A 20,684-nucleotide genomic window follows, 5' to 3' on the forward strand; every position below is an offset into this window, starting at 1 on the left:
ACAGTTATGCTTTGACTTTTTCCCTGAACCTGATGGTGAATCAGTTTACTTCTGCTGCCCAGCAAACCACACACCAAAAAATTCAATGGCTTGAAACAACCATTTATTTCGCTCATGAGTCTGAGGGTCATCTGGAAGTTTCTTCTAGGAAAGCCTGGCCAAGGCTGGGCTCTGTCTCTGTCCTCAGACAGACAGGAGGTTGGCTAATAATTCAATGGACTCGCCTGGGTCAGCTCTGCTCCACGTGGCCTCTCACTGCCCCCAACAGGCTTGTCTGCCTAGCAGTTGCCGGATTCCAAGAGTCAGCACAGAGGCGTTCAAAACCTCCTGAGGCCTGGGCTCAGAACTGGCACATTCTTCTAGACAAAGAAAATCCCAAGGCCAGCCCAGACTCAGAGGGTTGAGAAACAGACTTCACCTCTTGATAAGAGATTTAAGGACTCCTGGCCATTTCTGCAAACCCCCCACAGGTGAGGAGCCCTGGAAGGTTTTAGAGCAGAGGAGTGACGAGCCCTAACTTGGGTTTTAATGAGATCTTTCTGGAAGCCGTTGAGATTTTACTGTAGAGGAACACAGTGGAAGTAGGGAGACTAGTCAGGATTATGGCATTGGGTTATTATTATTGTTGTGATAAACCAAGTAAAAGATGTTGGTGACGTAGACCAGCGAGGTAGTGATGAAGGTGGTAAGAAGTGAGTGATGAGAAAACCGATGACCGTGCCTCTCTTGTTGACAATCGCATGCCCAATGCCTGGTAGGTGCCTGGTGAAAAGTTGTCAAGGGAATAAATGTATGAATGAATTCCCACAGAACTCTGCTCAGACTTGGGGCCCTTGTCATGACCTGCGTTATCCTAGGTCTTTCCTCACCCTTAGTGTATGGAAAGCTCTATAAGGATAAAAATGGTCATATTTATGTTTTAATTTAATTTAATTACTTTAATTTAACATTTATTAATACCTATTACAGAGCAGAATTCATACATAGGACTAAGACAGAGCCCCCGCCTTCACAGAAAGAAGGGGAAGTAGTCAAATAACCAAGGTTCTCACCAGTGTTACTACGTTCAGATGTTCTTTGCTCCTTGAGCATGTAGTAAATACAAGTAAATACTTGTTGAATGAAGGACTGCTTCATTCTTGGTTCCAAATCAATATTTGGATTTAATATTTAACAGAGATTAAAGAAGATAAAAAACGAGAAACTATCTCACACACAGAAAGATGGTCTCTTTCAATAGTACCGATTGTGAATTATTTTTCATATTTAAGATTAAAGAATAGACACTTGTGTGTCCACCATTAAGCTTAAGAAATAAATTATGAACAGACCTGAAGACCCCTGTACCATACATCCCTTCCTAACCTCGTTTCCTCCCGACCCCAAGGATAACCATTTTTCAGATTATGGTCTTAATAGTCCTGCACATCTCTCTATGGTGGGACCATATCTATGCATACGCTTGAACCGATACATGGTGTTGCCATGCATGATTTTAGGCTTTTTGCATTGTCAATATTTTTACATTAAATTTTTATTTTTTCTCTGTATCTGAAAGGTTGTAGCAAGGATTGGGATACTGGCATCGTTCTGAGGTTATTCGGGAGCTCTCCACAAAGCCACCAAAGAATAGTTGTGCTATAACCAGTATCCGCTTGGTAGACATCAGCCCAAAGCCTCAGGATAATGCTAAGGTAGCATTCACAAGACACTTAGATCCCTTATGCTGACAAGGAACACCTGTCGGGACAGTTGTTGGCTCCTACTTGGCCCTGGTACAATTTAGAAAACAGTGCCCCCTCTTGGTAGGTAATCCCAGGCCAAAGGGCTCGGACTAGTGAGCCCGCATTTGACTTCTAAGACTGGGGCTCTTGAACAGTGAACAGTTTGTACAACTATGCCCAGCATCCTTGCTGGGCAAGATCTATAGATCACTTACTGTGTGCCGGAAACATACATTGATTCACTCAATTCTCACAACAGTCCTAGGAGGTAATATTTCCCCCCACTTTACGCATGTGAAATCCTGAGGCACAGAGAAGTTAAGGAACTTTTTCAAGGTCGCACATGGCAGCTGACTTCCCCAGAACAACCAAGCTGACTTCCCCAGAACAACCGAGAGAGAGAGAGAAAGAGAGAAAGAGAGAGAGAGAGGAGGGTGAGGCAGTGCCTTTTATGACCTAATCTCCCAACGCTTCTGCTTTATTATATTCGGTAGAAGCAAGACTCTAAGTCCAGCCCACACATGAGGGGAGGCAAAGAAGTTTCCATCTTTCGAAGGGGGAACTATCCAAGAACTTGTGGATGTTTCTTATAACCACCACAATTTCCACACAGATTTCTGCGGGGACATTTAGCTGGACTCAAGCAATCTGCTGAGACCAGGAGGGAGTCAAGGGGCAACGTTTTGCTCCTAGCTCTGCATCCAATCACTCTGAGACCTCAGGAAGATCCCTTTCCCTCTCCCCAGGTATCATCTTGATGGAAGGGAATGCAAGAGAGGAAGACATGCCGGAGTCTACTTCATGAATCAGTCTGGCAAAGGGAGAAGCCCCAACACATTAGCTCATGACTGTCTTTTCTTGGGTTGAGAGCAGCAGATCTGTGGCCGGCTTGACCTACAAGCCCAACTCTCCACGTATTAGCTGGTGACCTTGAGGCCAAGTTACTTAATCTGTCTGTGCCTTGATTTCCACATCTATAAAATGGGAGAATATACCATTACCAATCTCATAGGGTTGTTACAAGGATGGAATAAATTCACATTTGTAAAGTTCTTAGGATAGGGTCACAAGAGGCATTTTTGTTAAATTAAACAAACAAACGAACAAAATTGTATTGCTCTAAGGAAATACAGCAAGCAGAGAGCCTTGGAGCAAGCTGCTTTCATGAGTAGATCAAAATGATTTATAATCAAGGCTGACACACTTGTATAACAAGGGCACCCCCCCCCCCACCGTCAGAATAGACCTAGGCCTCCTCTGTATTGAGCCAATATCCTTTGAGGGGTGAATCATGGTAAGTGGAAGAGGGGGTGGTCCTGATGGAGGGGAGAGGAGAAGGGGGAAGGGGGAACTCTAAGAATTCAGGGCAGCCTCTGTTTCCAATCTGTATTTGTGTTTTAATAACTGGTGTCATAATACTGGTGCCTATTAGATCAGCTTTGTTTCAGACGAGAAGGATGTGTTGCAGGAAAACGGGCTCCTTAAGGTAACTGAAAAGAGACGGTGTTGATTGCCACAAACTTGCCATCTTCCACCAGTTCATCTCTCCTATTCCTTATCGCTCCCAAGGCCAGGACGGATGTATACGGTTAACCCTTGAACAAGGATTTGAACTACGTGGATCCCTTATATGCAGATTTGGGAGGGATACGGTATAGCACTGTAAATGTATTTTCTCTTCCTTACAGTCTCTTTAACAACATTTTCTTTTCTTTAGCTTACTTTTTTTTAAGAATACGGGGTATAATATATGCCACATACAAAATGGGTAGTAAGAGACTGTTCATCAGTAACTCAACTCAACTCAACTCAACTCAGTCCAATGCTTGCTGAAACTCAGCTCATTTCCAAGACTTTGGGATTGAACTGACCTGTGTCTTACAAGAGCAAGGATGCTGTGACCAAGTCATGAAGGAAACGGGCTGAACCAACAGCGGAACCAAGGAAGTTTCTGGGAGCTGTCAGCACGGCCACACGCAGAGGCTCCGAGGAGATCTGTAAGGAAGCTCTGAGGTCCAGATGGACGAGAAAATGTTGCTATTGCGTGCTTGTTCTTTAACTCAGTGTTCTTACCTGGGCCATGTTGGTGCCCTCCCCAGAGGGCATCTGGCTAGGTCTGGAAACATTTTGAGTTAAGTTAAAACATTTTTGAGAGCAGAAACCTCCTGAGTGTCCATGGTGTGCTTCCAGCCCCAGTCGGGGCTGCCTATAGAGCTAGGTACTTTTCCTTCAGAAGAATCATTTCAGAAGTCAGGCTTCCCTCCCTGGAAGGAGGTGCAAAATCTCCCAAGGCCATAAAGAAGGAAGGAAATACTCGCTTGGGACCTACCCTCAGCTAATCCGATCTAACTGGTCTGGGGAAGGGTATTTTTAAGAAGCTCCCCAAGGTGGTTCTAACAGGCAGCCTTTTGAGTAGGGGAAATCTTGAAGCACATTTCTCCAGGAGGGCACACTTTGTGGCCTCCCAGTCCAGGTAGGCTTCCTGGCCCAGGAGGGAGAGACGCCACCCACTGACCCGGCTCTCCCACCTCTCCACTCACTCTCTCAGCCTCCCACACAGACAACAAGATTCCAGCGCCCAGACGTTAACTGGCTCCAAATCTGTTCTCATCCTCTGCTTTGAGCTGGTACTTGACCCATTTAAGTTCCCCCAGAGTCTAGGCCACCACAGCATGCCACGCAAGACTGCCCCTGCGGGGGACTGAGGGTCAGGAAGTGTTGGCGGCCCTCCCCTGTCCTGCCAGGTGCTTGATGTTGTCAGCCCTCGGGCCACCAGGGACATTTCAGTCCCTGTGCCTCTCCCACTGAGAGGCAGTTCGCTTGGGAACTCAACTTCAACCCGAGGCATTCATTCCCTAAGAGCCCACACTCTAGTTAGGAAAGACCAGACTTTCCCCAAGGGCCCCACACTGAGGTGGTTGGTGGCTGGGGGAGGGGTGGGCGGCCTTTCCCGTCAGCTGTTGCCCACACCCCTCAGGCTGCCCCCCCTCAGGTCCCAATTCCCAGCTCCCAGTCGAGAACATGAGTTCATGAATAGTAAACCCACTCTGCCTGCCCCCAGTTCCATCTGACTGCCATTTTGAGGGCCAGCTGGTGGATGGGCCACCTTTGAAAGCTGAAGGGTCAGCCGCTGCTTTTATTTATTTAACTTAAATAATAAAAATCCCCTAGCTGTCTTAATTTTTTTTTCACTATACAGTACCTCTTCACTGCTTACAAGAGGGCTAGAGGGGATTTTTCTTGAAGTTTCCCAAACATGTAGGGAAAACATTTACCTGAGAGCAGAGCTCTCCAGCAAAGGGCCCAGAGGGCGTGGCCAGGTGAAGGCAGGGAAATTCCCTGAGGGCATGGCCTGTAGTCCAAACCTCTCTGGCTTCAAGCCCAGATGAGAGCTTGTAGAAGCTTCTTAGAAGGGCATGGCAGCCCTGCTCCCAGCGGGCCCCCAAGGGTCAAAGCAGGGTTTCTCAACTGGCGGCACTTTGACATTTTAGGTAGACGACTCCTTGTTGTGGGGGCTGTCCTGTGTATTGTAGGATGTTGAGGAACATCTCTGATCTCTACCCCACTAGATGCCAGTCACCCCCGCCCGATGTAGTGAAACTCAAAAATGTTTCCAGACCTAGCCAGATGCCCTCTGGGGAGGGTGCCAACATGGCCCAGGTGAGAACACGGAGTTAAAGAACAAGCACCCAACAGCAACATTTTCTCAGCCCATCTGGACCTCATAGTTTCCTCACAGATCTCCTCGGAGCCGCTGTGTGTGGCAGTGCTGACAGCTCCCAGAGCGGGCATCAGCATGGCTGCCTCTGGCACATTCCCCTCTTCCTTCCTTCCTTCAGAGCAAGGCCTCTCGGAGATCAAAAAAGGCGACTCCATTTTTTAGTTTTCCACTGGATTAAAAACCAAGATCTATGAAAATGAGGTAACATAATAATAATACAATAATATACAATAATAAATATAGGTAATATTGCATACAATATATTATATACAATAATACAATAATACTACAATTGTTAATTCATGACTCACTGGAGGTGGTGCTGTCAAGCAGGGAGAAGGAATCCCCCCTTCCCTCAGGCCTGACTGAGAGTCTCTGACAGGATATATGACCTCATTCGGAGATAAGGTGCGTTGGGAATGTGAGGCCTGAATCAAATCACTTTGGGGCCCCTCTCCCTTACCCCTCACCCACTCAACCCTGAGAGGGTATGGGTGGAGGGAGCTGTGGCCAGGGCAGGTCAGAAAAAGGGGAATGGCTTATCAGCTTCAGGTTTGCATATGAACTCGAATGTTCTGGCTCTGCCACTTAGTGACATGATCTTGGGCAGAGCACTTAAAACTCTGTGCCTCAGTTTATGCAACGGGGATGACAGTGCCCACCTCACGGCGTGGGACATTCTTCTTTTTTTTTTTTTTAAGATTTTATTTATTTAAAAAAAAAGATTTTATTTATTTATTTGACAGAGAGAGAGAGAGAGAGAGAGAGATCACAAGTAAGCAGAGCAGCAGGCAGAGAGAGAGAGGGGGAAGCAGGCTCCCCGCTGAGCAGAGAGCCCGATGCGGGACTCGATCCCAGGACCCCAAGATCATGACCTGAGCCGAAGGCAAAAGCTTAACCTACTGAGCCACACAGGTGCCCCGGCGTGGGACATTCTTAAAGTGCTCAGTACTTGGGCCTCGTAAGCACCCAGGTCTCATAGCCGTTACTGTGGTCATATTCATATCAGGGCTGAAGCCAGTCCTGTGTCTCAACCAAAAGAAACACCGAGAAGAGGGAATGGCCTCATGTACAAATGTTCCGAAAATCCTCTTTGCAGCCTTTTTCCCGTAGTCCCCCTCCTCGTGGTTACTGTGCCAGTCGAGCCTTTCTCTGTTCCTGCTTCCTGGGCCTCACAGCCCTGTCTGTAACCTTCACTCCTCTCCTGTTGGACAACCCTCGTCTCTACCTTCCGACCAGGTGTTCCCTGCTCCTCAGCTAGACATCTCTGGGCCAGGTTAGAACTGTTTGCCTTCTGCTTCCGTGGGCTGCCTCTCTACCCTCTCCAGCGAAGGTTCCGCAGCCACAGGGCCAGAACTAAGAGGCCTCCCACAAGGGCAACATGTTAGCTATTCACCTGCTGGCGGACATTTGAGTTGTCTTCAGGTTTTGACGATTATCAATAAAGTGGCTATGCATACTCATGTATAAGTCCTTTTGGGGTCATTCGCTTTCATTTCTCTTGGGCGAATACCCAGAAGGGAATATCTGCAAGCTTGCTAAAGTCATTTATGAGCTTGACACTGTCTACGAGGGCAGATGGTTTTACTCTTTCCCTTCCAACACCTGTGACTTTTCTCCTTGATTTTTTTGCATTTCTCTTTTGTGCAGTGCAATGTGGAATAAAGGGGTTGAGAGTAAACACCCTCACCTTTTTTTTTAAAGATTTTATTTATTTATTACTTATTTGACAGAGACACAGTGCAAGCAGAGGGACTGGGAGAGGGAGAACAGGCTTCCTGTGGTGCAAGGAGACCAACGCAGGGCTCGATCCAGGGACCCTGGGACCATGACCTGAGCCGAAGGCAGATGCCCAACAACTAAGCCACCCAGGTGCCCCACATCCTTGCCTTCTGATCGTAAGAGATAAGCACTCAGTCTTCTATCATTAAGTCTAATGTGAGCTACGGGTTTATTTTTATAGGTTGATTTATCAGGTTGAGGAAATTCCCTTCTATTTCTAAATTGCTGATAGCTTTCATCTTGAATATGTGTTCAATTTTATCAAATACCTTTTCTGAATCTATTGATACAGTTTCATGGTTTCCCTGCTTTATTCCATTAGTGGTATGAATTACATCGATTAATTCTTTCTCTCTCTCTCTCTCTTATTTTGCTTTTATTTATTTATGTGAGAGAGAGAGAGAGAGAGAGATGGTGTGTGTATGTGAGTGAATGACGGGAGGGGCAGAGAGAGAGGGACAGAGATCTTCAAGCAGACTCCCCGCTGAGCTCTGAGCCCCAAGCAGGGGCTCCACCTTAAGACCCTGAGATCATGACCTGAGCTGAAATCAAGAGTTGGACACTTAACTGACTGCACCACCCAGGCATCCCTACTTTTTTTTTTTTTAAGATTTTATTTATTTATTTGAGAGAGAGAGTGAGAAAGCACAAGTGGGGAGGAGGGAGAGAAGGAAAAGCAGGCTCCCCCCTGAGTGGGCAGCCCCACACGGGGCTTGGTCCCAGGACCCCAAGTTCAAGTCCTGAGCTGAAGGCAGACGCTTAACCAACAGAGCCACACAGATGTCCTGACCTACTTTCCTTTAAAAAAAATAAAATAAAATATATATATATATATATATATATATATATATATATATACACACACACTATATTATGTTACAAATTTGGGGCATAGAGGATTTTACCTGATTGATATACTGTATTCTACACTGGCTTTTTAGTGAGCTTCTCGGGATTGTTGAACATGGTGTAATCATTTTATGGTAGTTGGGACAAGATTTGGGAATAATTTGGGATGAGATTTTAATCACAAATCTGTAGGGAGATGAATTGAACACTTCTTCCAGGTTTAATTATAACTACTGTTATGCTCTTGCTGAAATTAGTTAAACCTGAGTTTGATGACTTACTTTTTTTGTTGAAATAATGTCTTTCACTTTCTTGATAGTATTCTTTTAAACATAAACATTTGAAATTATACTGAAGTCCATGTTATGTATGTATGTTTTTTCCTTTGTGCTTTTGGTGTCATATCTAAGAAACTATGGCTAAACCCAAAGTCACAAAGATTTACACCTACATTTTCTTCTCAGAGTTTTCTAGCCTTAAATCTTATATTTAGGTTTTTGATCCATTTTTTAAAGATTTTATTTATTTATTCATGAGAGACAGAGAGAGAGAGAGGCAGAGGCAGAGGGAGAAACAGGCCCCCAGCTGAGCAGGGAGCCCGATGTGGGACTTGATCCCAAGATCCTGGGATCACGACCTGGGCCAAAGGCAGATGCTTAACTGATTGAGTCACCCAGACGCCCTGTTTTTTATCCATTTTGAGTTAATTTTGGTATGGCATGTGCTAGGGATCCAAACATTCTTTTGCATGTGAATATTGTTCTCGCGCCGTTTTTTGAAAAGACTATTCTTTCTTCATTGGGTGGTTTTGGCACCTTTGTCAAAAATCAATTAACTAAATATATGGGTTTGTTATTGGACTCTAAAATCTCTTCTATTGATTTATATGTCTGTCTTTATCCCAGTACCACCCAGCCTTGTATTAAGTTTTGAAACTGACAAATGTGAGTCTCCAATTTTATTCTTTTTTTCCCAAGATTTTTAAGGCTATTCTGGAATCCATGTAATACCATGTAAATTTTAGGACCAGCTTGTCAATTTCTGCAAAAAGCACAGCTGGAATACGGTATGGGTTGCATCTGATCTGCAGATCAGTTTGGAAAATATTGCCCTCTTAACAATATTAAGTCTGGATGGCTCAGTCAATTAGGTGGCTGCCTTCAGCTCAGGTCATGATCTCCAGGTTCTGGGATCAAGCCCCATGTTGGGATCCCAGCTCAGTGGGGAGTCTGCTTCTCTCTCTGCCTCTGCCTCTTCCCCTGCTCATGCTTCCTCTCTCAAATGAATAAATAAATCTTTAAAAAAATATTAAGTCTTCCAATCCACATACTATACCACATAGAGGACAAAAAAGTCTTCTTTCATTCTTTCTGTGATGTTTTATAGTTTTTAATGTACATAAGGTTTGCACTTTTTTGGTGAACTTTAGTACTAAGTATTTTATTCTTTTTGATGTTGCTATAAATAGAATTGTTTTCTCCATTTCATTTTTGGACCACTCATTGCTAATGTTTAAGCAACATAATTGATTTTTGTGTATTGATCTTATATTCTGCAACTTTGTTGAACTTCTTTATTCACTCTAACAATTGTGTGTGTGTGTATTCCTTATTCCTTAGGATTTTCTCTATAAAAGGGCATGTCATCTGTAGATAGAGATACTTTTACTTTTTTCTTTCCAATCTGGAAGAAAATTATTTCTTTTTCTTGCTTAATTTCCCTGGTGAAAAATTCCAGCACAATGTTGAATAGAAGCACTGAGAGAGTATATCCTTTTTTTGTTCCTGATCTTAGTGGGAAAACTTTCAGTGAGACTTTCACTATTAAACAAAATGCTGGCTACGGGTTTTTCATGGACATTTTTTATTATGTTGGGGAAGTTCTCTTTTATCTCAGGTTTGTTGAAGTTATAATAAAGATTTGTCAAAGACTTTTTCTCCATCTACTGAGATGATTATGTGGGCTTTGTCCTTTACTTTACGAATATGGTGTATTTTGTTAATTACTATTTACATGTTTTTTAAAAGTGATTTTATTTATTCATTTGACAGAGAGAGAGAAAGCACAGGCAGGGGGAGGGGTAGGCAGAGGGAGAGGGAGAAGCAGGTTTCCTGCTAAACAGGGAGCCAGATGCGGGTCTCGATCCCAGGACACCGGGTTAATGACCTGAGCCGAAGGCAGATGCTTAACGACTGAGCCACCCAGGTGCCCCTACTTTTTATATGTTGAACCAATTTTGCATTTCTGAGATAAATTCCACCTGGTAATACTGTACAATCCTTGTTATATGTTGTCACATTCAAATTTGCTAGTATTTTGTTGAGGATTTTTGCATCTATATTCCTATGGGATAGTGGTCTATAATATTCTTTTCTTAGGATTTATTTCTCTGTCTTAGGTATCAGGATAATACTAGCCTCACAGAGTTGGGGAGTATTATCTCCTCTTCTAATTTTCTCCTTTTTCCAATTTTGGTTAATTATTCTTTAAACATTTGGTAGAATTCACCAGTGAAGCCATTTGGTCCTAGCCTTTTCTTTGTGGCAAGTGCTTGACTACTAATTCAGTTTCTTTATTTGTTTCCAGTCTGTTTAGATTTTTTAATTTCTTCTTGACTAAGTTTTGGTAGTTTGTATCTTTCCAGGAATTTTTCCATTTTATCTAGTTTATCCAATTTGTTTGCATACAATTGTGCATAGTATTCTCTTATAATCCTAATCCTTTTTATTTTTGTAAGAGCAAAAGTATATCCCTTTTTCATTCCTGATTTTAGTAATTTGAGTCTTCTATTTCTCTCTTTTTTTTTTTTCTCGGTCAAGCTAAAGGTTTTTTAACTATGTTGATCTTTTCAAAGGACCTGTTTTCAGTTTCATTAAGTGTTTCTTTTTTTTTTTTTTTTCCTATTCTCTACTTCATTTACATAGGCTTTAATTATTTCTATTCCCTTCCTTCTGCTTCCTTCAGGTAAGTTTGCCCTTCTTTTTCTAGTTTTTAAGGTAGAGGTTTAGGTTGCTGATTTAAGATCTTTCTTCTTTTCTTTCTTTTTTTTTTTTTAAGATTTATTTATTTATTTGACAGGCAGAGATCACAAGTAGGCAGAGAGGCAGGCAAAGAGAGAGAGAGGAGGAAGCGGGCTCCCTGCGGAGCAGAGAGCCCTATGTGGGGCTTGATCCCAGGATCCTGGGATCATGACCTGAGCCGAAGGCAGAGGCTTTAACCCACTGAGCCACCCAGGTGCCCCTCTTTCTTCTTTTCTAATACAGGCATGTACAGCTATAAATTTCCCTCTAAGAATGGCTTTAGCTTCATCTTATAAGTTTTGGGTTGTTATGTTTTGTTTTCATTCATCTGGAAGTATTTTCTAATTTCCCTTGTGACCTCTTCTTTGATACATTGGTAATTCAGGAGTATAGTATTTAGTATCCACATGTTTGTGAATTTCCCAATTTTTTTCTTTGTTACTGACTTCTAATTTCATTCCTTTGTGGTTGGAGAACATACTTTGTATGATTTCTATCTTTATAACTTTACTGAGTCTTGCTTTATAGCTCAACAAATAGTCTATTTGGGGGGCACCTCAACAACTCAGTTGGTTAAGCATCCAACTCTTGATTTCAGCTCAGATCATGATCTCAGAGTCATGAGATCAAGCCCTGCTCAGCGGGGAGTCTGCTTCAGATTCTCTCTCTCCTTCTCTCTTTGCCCCTCCCCATTCTCTCTCTCTCAAAAATAAATAAATAAATCTTAAAAAAAAAAAAAAAGCCAAAACAACCCAAATGGTCTATTCTGAAAATATCCTATGGTACACTAGAGAAGAATGTGTGTTCTGCAACATTTTGTTGGGTGGAATGTTTTATTGATATCTGGTTTAGTTGGCCTAAAGTATTGTTTGAGTTTTCTATTTTTTTTTTCTTAATGTTATGTCAAGTTGTTCTGTCTATTAATGAAAGTAGATTACTGGAGTCTTCAATTATTATTTTTGAATTGCCTATTTCTCCCTTTAATTTTGTCAGTTTTTGCTTCCTGTATTATATTTTATGTATTTATTTTTTTCAAGTAGGCTGCACACCCACCATGGAGCCCAACATGGGGCTTGAACTCATGGCCCTGAGACCAAGACCCAAGCTGAGATCAAGAGTCAGACACTCAACCCACTGACTAAGCCACCCAGACACCCCTGCTTCCTGTATTTTAAGGACTTTATTTTTAGGTGTATATATGTTTATAATTATGTCTTCTTGATGGTGTGGCTCTTTTATTATCATAAAATGTCCTTCACCACAGTAATGATAGTTATCTTCAAGTCTATTTTGTGCGATATTAGTGTAGCCTTCCATCTTTCTTTTGGCAATTGCTCCTATAGTATATGTTTTCTGATTCCTTTTTTTTTTTTTCAGGTGGAATTTTATTTATTTATTTATTTATTTTTATTAACATATAATGTATTATTAGCCCCAGGGGTACAGGTCTGTGAATCGTCAGGCTTACACACTTCACAGCACTCACCATAGCACATACCCTCCCCAATGTCCATAACCCTACCACCCTCTCCCTACCCCCCTCCCCCAGGTAACCCTCAGTTTGTTTTGTAAGATTAAGAGTCTCTTATGGTTTGTCTCTCTCCCTATCCCATCTTGTTTCATTTTTTCCTTCCCTACCCTCCAAGCCCCCCACGTTGCTTCTCAAATTCAACATATCAGGGAGATTATATGATCATTGTCTTTCTCTGATTGACTTATTTCACTCAGCATAATACCTTCTAGTTCCATCTACATCGTTGCAAATGGCAAGATTTCATTTCTTTTGATGGCTGCATAGTATTCCATTGTATATATATCCCACATCTTCTTTATCCATTCATCTGTTGATGGACATCTAGGTTCTTTCCATAGTTTGGCTATTTGTGGACATTGCTGCTATAAACATTCGGGTACATGTGCTCCTTTGGATCACTACATTTGAATCTTTAGGGTAATGTTTTCTGATTCTATCATATTCACCTTATTTTTGTCTCTGAATCTAGTCTGTTTCTTATAGATAGCATGTGGTTGATTATATATGTTTCAAATCCATTTTGCCAATCACTGCCTTTTGATTGGAGTGTTTAATGCATTCAAATTTCATGTAATTGCTAATAAGGTAGGATTTATGTCTGCCATTTTGCTACATATTTTCTAAGAGCCTTATGTCTTTTTTTGTGCCTCTACCTTCATTACTTACTGCTTTTGTGTTAAGTAAATTTTTTCTAGTATACAATTTTAATTTATTTATTTTCTTTTTACAAATACCTTTTGAGTTAACTTTTTAGTGGCTGCCCTGGGGATTACAATTAACGTCTTACAGCAATCTAGTTGGGGTTAATACAAGCTTAATTGCCATAATATACAAGTAAAAATTCTCCTATAAACTCCATTCCTCCCTACTTGGTGCTAATATTGTCATACAAATTACTACTTTATACATTCTATGCCTATCAACACAGATTTATAATTATGGCTTTATGCAGTTATCCTTTAAATAAGATTGGAAGCAAAAGTGTTATAAACAAAATACACATTTATTTTGTATTTTAATTGCTATGGTTATCATTGCCAGTGCTCTTTATTTCTTCATACAGATTCAAGTTGCTGTCTATAATTCTTTCATTTCAACTGGAAGAACTACCTTTAGTATTTCTTGTGGGGTAGGTCTGCTAGTCATAAATTTTCTCAGTTTTTTATTTATTCGGGAATGTATAACATTCTCCTTTATTTTTAAACAGCTTTTTAAGAAAAAAAGGCAATGTCACTTGTAGGTATGTAGTATGTAATAGTTGGGGTTCTCCAGAGAAATGGAACCACTAGATGTGTGAGTGTGTGTGTGTGTGTGTGTGTGTGTGTGTGTGTGGTGGGAGAGGGAGAAAGAGGGGGAAATTGGCTAAACAAGTTCCAAGATCTGCAGTCAGCAAGCTGGAGACCCAGGAGAGCTGATGCGTAGATCCAATCCAAGTTGGAAGGCCTGAGAAACAGAGAGCCAAGAGTGTTGTTCCAGCCCAAAGGCCAGTAGGCTTGAGACCCAGGAGGAACTGATATTTCAATTTGAGTCTGAAGGCAGGAAAAAACAATGTCCTAGCTTTCAGGCAGGAGGAATTCCCGCATATCTGGGAGAGCGTTGGCCTTTTTGTTTTATTCAGGCCTCCAACTGATTAGATGAAGCCTACCACATTAAGGAGGTGTTAGGACTTTTTAGAATTAACATTTGTTAACTGAAACTCAGGGTATGGAATGGTGAGTTCAGGCTCAACAAAGGCCACAAGAGAAATTGAGATGGAAAAGTTTATTATTCACAGGTCCTGGAAGAAATATACAATACACTTCAAGGAGTCACACTGGGAGTTCAAGGCAGGGCATAAGCAGAGGGAGTGATAGGGCCTGACGCACAGGCCTTTGTTAGAGTCTGTGGGTAAAGTGCTTTGGGGTTGCCAGGAGGAACCCCTATTGGTTAATTTAAACCAAGAAGGGGAGGGTTTTGGTGAGATCCTTGGGGGTCTAAGCTAAGAGGTACAGAAGGGGAGGACCCTGGAAGGTAAGGGGGACTGTTGATCACAGCACTGTTGGGGTAGTCACCTTAGGATCTTACATTTGCTTGTGACTCTGTGGGCGGTCATCTAGGGCATGTGCTTGCACGGGGGGCTAGTGTTGGCTTTATGCCCCTACAGGCCACTTGGCCAAACCAAGCGAATGCCAGAGCAGCGGTACCATGAAGTAATTTAACTAAACTCTCGACAGGAGGGCAACCTGCTTTAGTAAGTTTATCATTTTAAATGTTAAACTCATCCAGAAACACTCTCACAAAAACACTCAGAATAATGTTCGACCAGATATTTGGGCCCCTCATGACCCATAATCAAGTTGATACACAAAATTAACCATCAGAGCAACGTGCAATAGAATAGTAAATAATTGAATGAAAAGACGGTACAAAGAGGCCAGCCCACTGAGATTGAACGGCTGCCTGGCTGGGAGGACCACTAGGCAGCCCCTTCTTCCCTAATCCCTATTTTTTAAAAAACATATATTTTTTAATTTGACAGACAGAGATCACAAGGAGGCAGAGAGGCAGGCAGGGGGGGGGGGGAGACAGGCCCCCTGCTGAGCAGAGGACCCGATACGGGGCTCGATGCCGGGCTCGATCCCAGGCAGGGCTCAATCCCAGGACCCTGGGATCATGACCTGAGCCAAAGGCAGAGGCTTTAACCCACTGAGCCACCCAGGCAACCTTTCCCTAATCCCTATTGAAATGACTGCAAAGAAGGGCAGTAAGGAGTCGACTCAGAACAAAACTGATCATGGAAGGAGAGGACATTGGAGACCAGACGCTTGATGGATTTCTAGAAGACTGAAAAAAAGGTTGGAAATGTGCATTCTTTAGCAGATAAGCAAAAATCCAACTTAGCACATGAAAGGAGACTGACCAGAGACAATGAATGGTACAAGAGAGCACTGGGCTGCCGTGACCAAGGATGTTACAAAAGAATATTTAATTTTAAAAAATTAATGACATACAAAGATGTTCAACATATTAAAATAAAAAGTGGATTGAAAAACATTATCTTAACATATTCCTATTTTTCTTAAGAAAAGACATCAATGTGTTTAATCAGGAGACTATACACTATCTGTTAACAATGACTATCTCACTATTTTCTCTACTAAACATGTATCCCGTGAAGAAAAGAAAAGTGACTTTCAACTAGTACATACCTACAAGAGACTGAAATTTTAGAACATTGCCCTAGATTGCTAAGACTGTGGCTGTTGTGGGAGAAATGTCAATATACAGACGGACAATCGTATAGCTCAGTAAAATAGAGGAACTCACTCAAGATCGGCCCCCCTCCCCTTTGTGGGCCTCAGGTATGAATGAACGTGTCAAGTGTCCCAATTCACATCACACAAAACTCAGTCATCACTCTGGTTCCTCAGCAACCAGAGTGTGATTTGTCTGGACTTCTAGAGTCTCCATGTTTGGACATACACGTTCCCATATCGCCCATGTTCCCTGTGATCTTCCAACTTTCCCTTCATCTAGTCTCTCCCACAGCGGAGGTGATCGTCCTCAGAAACCTAGGTGACCAGACTCGTGGCCAGGCCCGTGTAATTTCGTACTAAGTGCCACATAAGGAAGAAAGGACTCATTTTCCCTGTAGGCCATTCTTTTATTTTTATTTTATTTTATTTTTTTTAAAGATTTTATTTATTTATTTGACAGACAGAGATCACAAGTAGGCGGAGAGGCAGGCAGAGAGAGAGATGAGGAAGCGGGCTCCCCGCCAAGCAGAGAGCGCGATGCGGGGCTCGATCCCAGGACCCTGGGATCATGACCTGAGCCGAAGGCAGAGGCTTTAACCCTCTGAGCCACCCAGGCACCCCTAGGCCATTCTTTTAAATAGAGAAATTCCCATGGGAAATCTGTTGTGAGTATATTGTAAAGAGAATCTGAATTAACTGTGGAACTAATTTAGGAGACATTTGATTTATATTTCTTCTCTGGAATCCCACTCTGGAAGGTGGGATGGAGTAACTAACAGACCCTATGTGCCCATTATCACCCCTAACATACGTCTAAGAAGATACAAAATTCTTATTCCTCTTTCTTTCTACTGGTCAGGGTAGCTTTCTTGGATCCGTGAAGACATATGGTAGGATTAGGGTTAGGGGCTGAGAAAACAGATGGACCTGTGGGTTTTCCAATTTCATTATTGTCTAAAGATTACTATGAATTTTTTTTTTTTCCTGGAGAGAGAGAGAGAGAGAAAGAGTGTGAGCAGGAGTGAGAGGAGCAGAGGGGGAGGGAGAGAATCTTAAGCAGACTCCACACTGAGCACAGAGCGCAACGCAGCTCTGAGATCATGACCTGAGCCGAATCAAGAGTTGGACACTTATCCCACTGGGCCACCCAGGTGCCCGAAGATTACTTTTATTTTATTTAAGATTTTATTTATTTAGTTGAGAGAGAGAGAGAGACAGCACGAGGTGAGGGGGGGGACAGAAGGAGAGGGAGAAGCAGGCTCCCCGCTGAGCTTAACCAACTGAACCCCCCAGGTGTCCCCCAAGATTACTTTTAAAACTGCATCAGATCTCTGTTTCAGGATGGATTAGCCCACATGCCTGACAGGAAAATCCCACTGAAACAACTTGCAAATGACTTACTAGTGTGAGCAAGAGACATAGCAAAAAGGACTCTGTAGAAGGTGACAGACCAAGAAATACAGATTTCAGTAAAATGTCTAAAATGATGAAGACTGCTAATAGGCCCAAAATTAAAAAGCAAGTAAAAACCGGGAGGTGGGGGGGGGGGTGGGGGCCTCAGTTGGTTGGGTGAAGGCCTTCAGTTCCGGTCATGATCCCAGGGTCCCGGGATCGAGTCCCAAGTCAGGCTCCCTGCTCAGTGGAGACTGCTTCTCCCTCTCCCTCTGCCTGCCACTCCCCCTGCTTGTGCTCTCTCTCTGTCCAATGAATGGACAAAATCTTTTTAAAAAAAATCAAGAGTTGGGGAAAATGAGGTGAAACATAACAGAACTGAATTCCTCAATATTCAGAGTGAGGTGGTGGGGGGGGTATCTTTAAATAATGTCTAAAAGGGATAAGTTGGGAAAGAGAACTACAAACATATTTTAGAATTCTGGATATAACCACCAGAAGCACAAAGCCCAAACACGATTTTAAACATTGACTTCTAGAGAGTAGGTCTAGGAGCATAGGCCTGGAGACTCAGTAAACTTTCACATTTTCTTTATCTTCTTCATAATTGCTTGAAGTGTTATTACCACATCCGTAAGTCATTTTTACAGTAGTTAAAACCAACAGCAACAGCAACAAAAGTCCACTCTGGTAATCTTGTGGACAAAGTTTCTCCTTTGACCTCTGTCCAACAGACCAACCTATCCTGTGGCTTCTCCCGCCTCATTCCCGGGTGGAAGGCCCAGCAGGGAGGCAGACAGCGACTGGGCTTACAAGGTGCCCTGCAGTTTCATTTGTTAAAAATCTTAGATTTAACTTTTTACTTATTTAAGCAGAAAAGAGCACCGTGGCTGGCAGGGAGTGGGAGGAGGGGAAAGGAGCACGTTGTTCAGTGGGTATAAAGTTAACGGTTGTACAAGATGAATAAGTTCTAGAGACAGGCTGTACCACGGAGTGCCTATAATTAACGAGATGGTGTTGGGCACTTAAAAACCTCTTGAGGGGCGCCTGGCCGGCTCAGTCAGTGGAGCGTGCGACTCTTGATCTCAGGGGTTGTGGGTTCGAGCCCCACACTGGGTGCAGAGATTACTTAAAAATAAAACCATAAAAAAAGAAAATTTGTTGAGAGGCTATAACTCCTATTAACTGTTCTTAACACACACACACACACACACACACACACACACACAGGGCAAAAGGACACGAGGAATTCTTTGGAGGAGCCAGATAGGTTTACTACCTCGATTGTGGTACTGATCTCACCAGTATATACATATGTGCTAACTCATCCAAATGTATACATTAATTATGTGCATTTTTGTGTATCAGTTAAACCTCAACAAAGCAATAATTTTTAAATTTTTTTACCATTTAAAATATTTATTTATAAAACCATTTTATGTTCTACAGTTCTGAGTAAATACCATCACGACACCCTTTTTCCCCTGACTTGTTTTAGTCCTGGCTTGGTGAGCAGAACCTAAGAGGGCAGCAGCTTGCGAAGGCACGGCGACAGAAGTCGGGGATCTAACATCCAGAGTTTGGAGCTTTCTACTATTGGGAGAGCCTCCAGGGTTGGGAATCCTCACTATCTGGGGTCTGCATTGACTGACTCCTCACTGATGAAGGTTCTCCCAGGCTCATTTCCTGTCTGGGGAGTAGGGATCCTAAGAACAGCACCCCTACCCCCTTGGGTTTGCAGGAGAAAAGGACTATAAAGAATTTAGCCCAGTGCGCCATTCCTCCCACGTTGGTTATGCTGGTATCATTGTGGCCTTGTTTAAAGCTCGGGGGGTTGTCCTCTGCGAGCCCTCGTAAGGCATTTCATCTGGAAGGAGTTCAGCCCCAAGGACAAGAGAAGGCTCCAGCGCCTCAGAAAGCCCTCACTCTCGGGCCAGAGGCAAAGAAAAGGGAAGGTCCACAGGAAGAGAGCAGCCTTGGTGAGTTCTGCACTTTCCTGTTGACCGCGCTCAGGCCATAAGGTCCAAATTTCAGTTACCTTCTCAGAAAAAGAAAAAAAGCCCTGTCTCAGGGGTATGCACATCCAGGAATTCAAACTGGGAATCACCAGGCACAGGGTTTTCTAGAAGTCTAGGCTGTTGCTCCTGAGGTTTCCTGATCTGAATCACCCAGCACAGGGACTATCAGCCGTGGCTGTGACTCAGGCCACCGCTGCACATCTGGCTGATTCTGAGGAGGAGATGGTGGCCCAGACTCTCCAGGGCTCCCGATCACGTCTTCGGAGCAGTTCTCCGCAGGCCCTGTGGGGTGGGGAGATTATGTTAGAATTTCTGTGTGTCTAAAAAAAAAAAGTAAGAAGGAAATGAAGAAGCTATGATCATATTTAACATATTAGTACTTAACATATTAGTATAAGAGCTAATATCTATCTTGTCAATAAATGTACACATACTGCTTCAGAAACACGTATGTTGTATGTCGATGTTATAAATATGCGTAGACATCTTTTGGATGCTCAGAAATACTGAACAGATGCGGTACACAAAGCGGTTTGGAGCCCTCGCTCTGCCCGTCACTCTCCTGTCTGGCAAGCTTTCTGGCCAAAGCCTGGGGATGTCACGCACCGGCGGCTTTGGTCACTCATCGTCCTTCTCGGAAGCCACGATTGGGTTTCTCGACACTGTGCTTCTATACCTGCTGTTTCCTCTGAGTTGTCCCTTACGCTCTCTGGCCTGGCCAACTCCTGTCTGCCCCTTAGGCCTCCGCTCAGTTGTCATCCCCTCTAGGAAACAGTCTCTGACCCACCAGGTTGGACATTCTTCAGGGACCATCCTTGCTTGTACCTTTACATCTCGTGGTTGTGAAGTTGTATCCCCGTGTCCGTCTCACTCACTAACTGGGAGCCAGGAAGGTCTTACTTCATCTCTGTTCTCCAGGACCTGAAGTGACCACTGGGATCTCTCCTCTCCCATTCATGCCACTGTGAAGACCGCTGACTAAAAATTTTTGCCCCCCCCCCCAAAATATGGATTAACATCTCTGAAGTCCCATTCCTTTTGGAGAGTGGGTCAAATTGCCATCACCAGGCCTAGGGTCTCCCTTTAAGAAAAAGCAGAAAGTTCCCCTTCACCAACATGCCCTGTTTCCGGACTGTGGTTCCTCCAGCACAAAGCATAACCAAGGACTTCCCCTAGTGGCTCTGTGAGAGACCTGGCTGAGTGAGCTCCTTCTGCAGAAACTCGATAACATCAGACTATGGTAAGGGTTCCAGGCAACAGACTGCCCTTCTTGTGTGACTGGAGGATGTGCCTCCGAAGGAGGTGAAGGCCTCCTCTGGGCAGGGGTCTCCCCAGGCACAGAGCAGTTGGCTTCTCAGGGTTCTCTCCGGGGTCTTGGGGTTTCTCCTTGCTACTGCACCCTCTGCAT

At 43.3% G+C, this 20,684-nt stretch overlaps 1 long non-coding RNA gene across 1 annotated transcript in view; it reads left to right on the top strand.

Annotated features, from left to right (window-relative positions):
* Positions 1-7,337, top strand: part of LOC308345979 — a 30,186-nt gene extending 22,849 nt beyond the window's left edge. The window contains exon 4 of the long non-coding RNA XR_013967126.1: positions 7,179-7,337. This is a non-coding gene — a long non-coding RNA (uncharacterized lncRNA). The remainder of the gene's footprint in view (positions 1-7,178) is intronic.
* Positions 7,338-20,684: the final 13,347 nt, after the last annotated feature.

The sequence above is a fragment of the Martes martes genome, assembly GCF_963455335.1.
Source record: "Martes martes genome assembly, chromosome: 7".
In the NCBI taxonomy this organism is placed as follows: Eukaryota; Metazoa; Chordata; class Mammalia; order Carnivora; family Mustelidae; genus Martes; species Martes martes.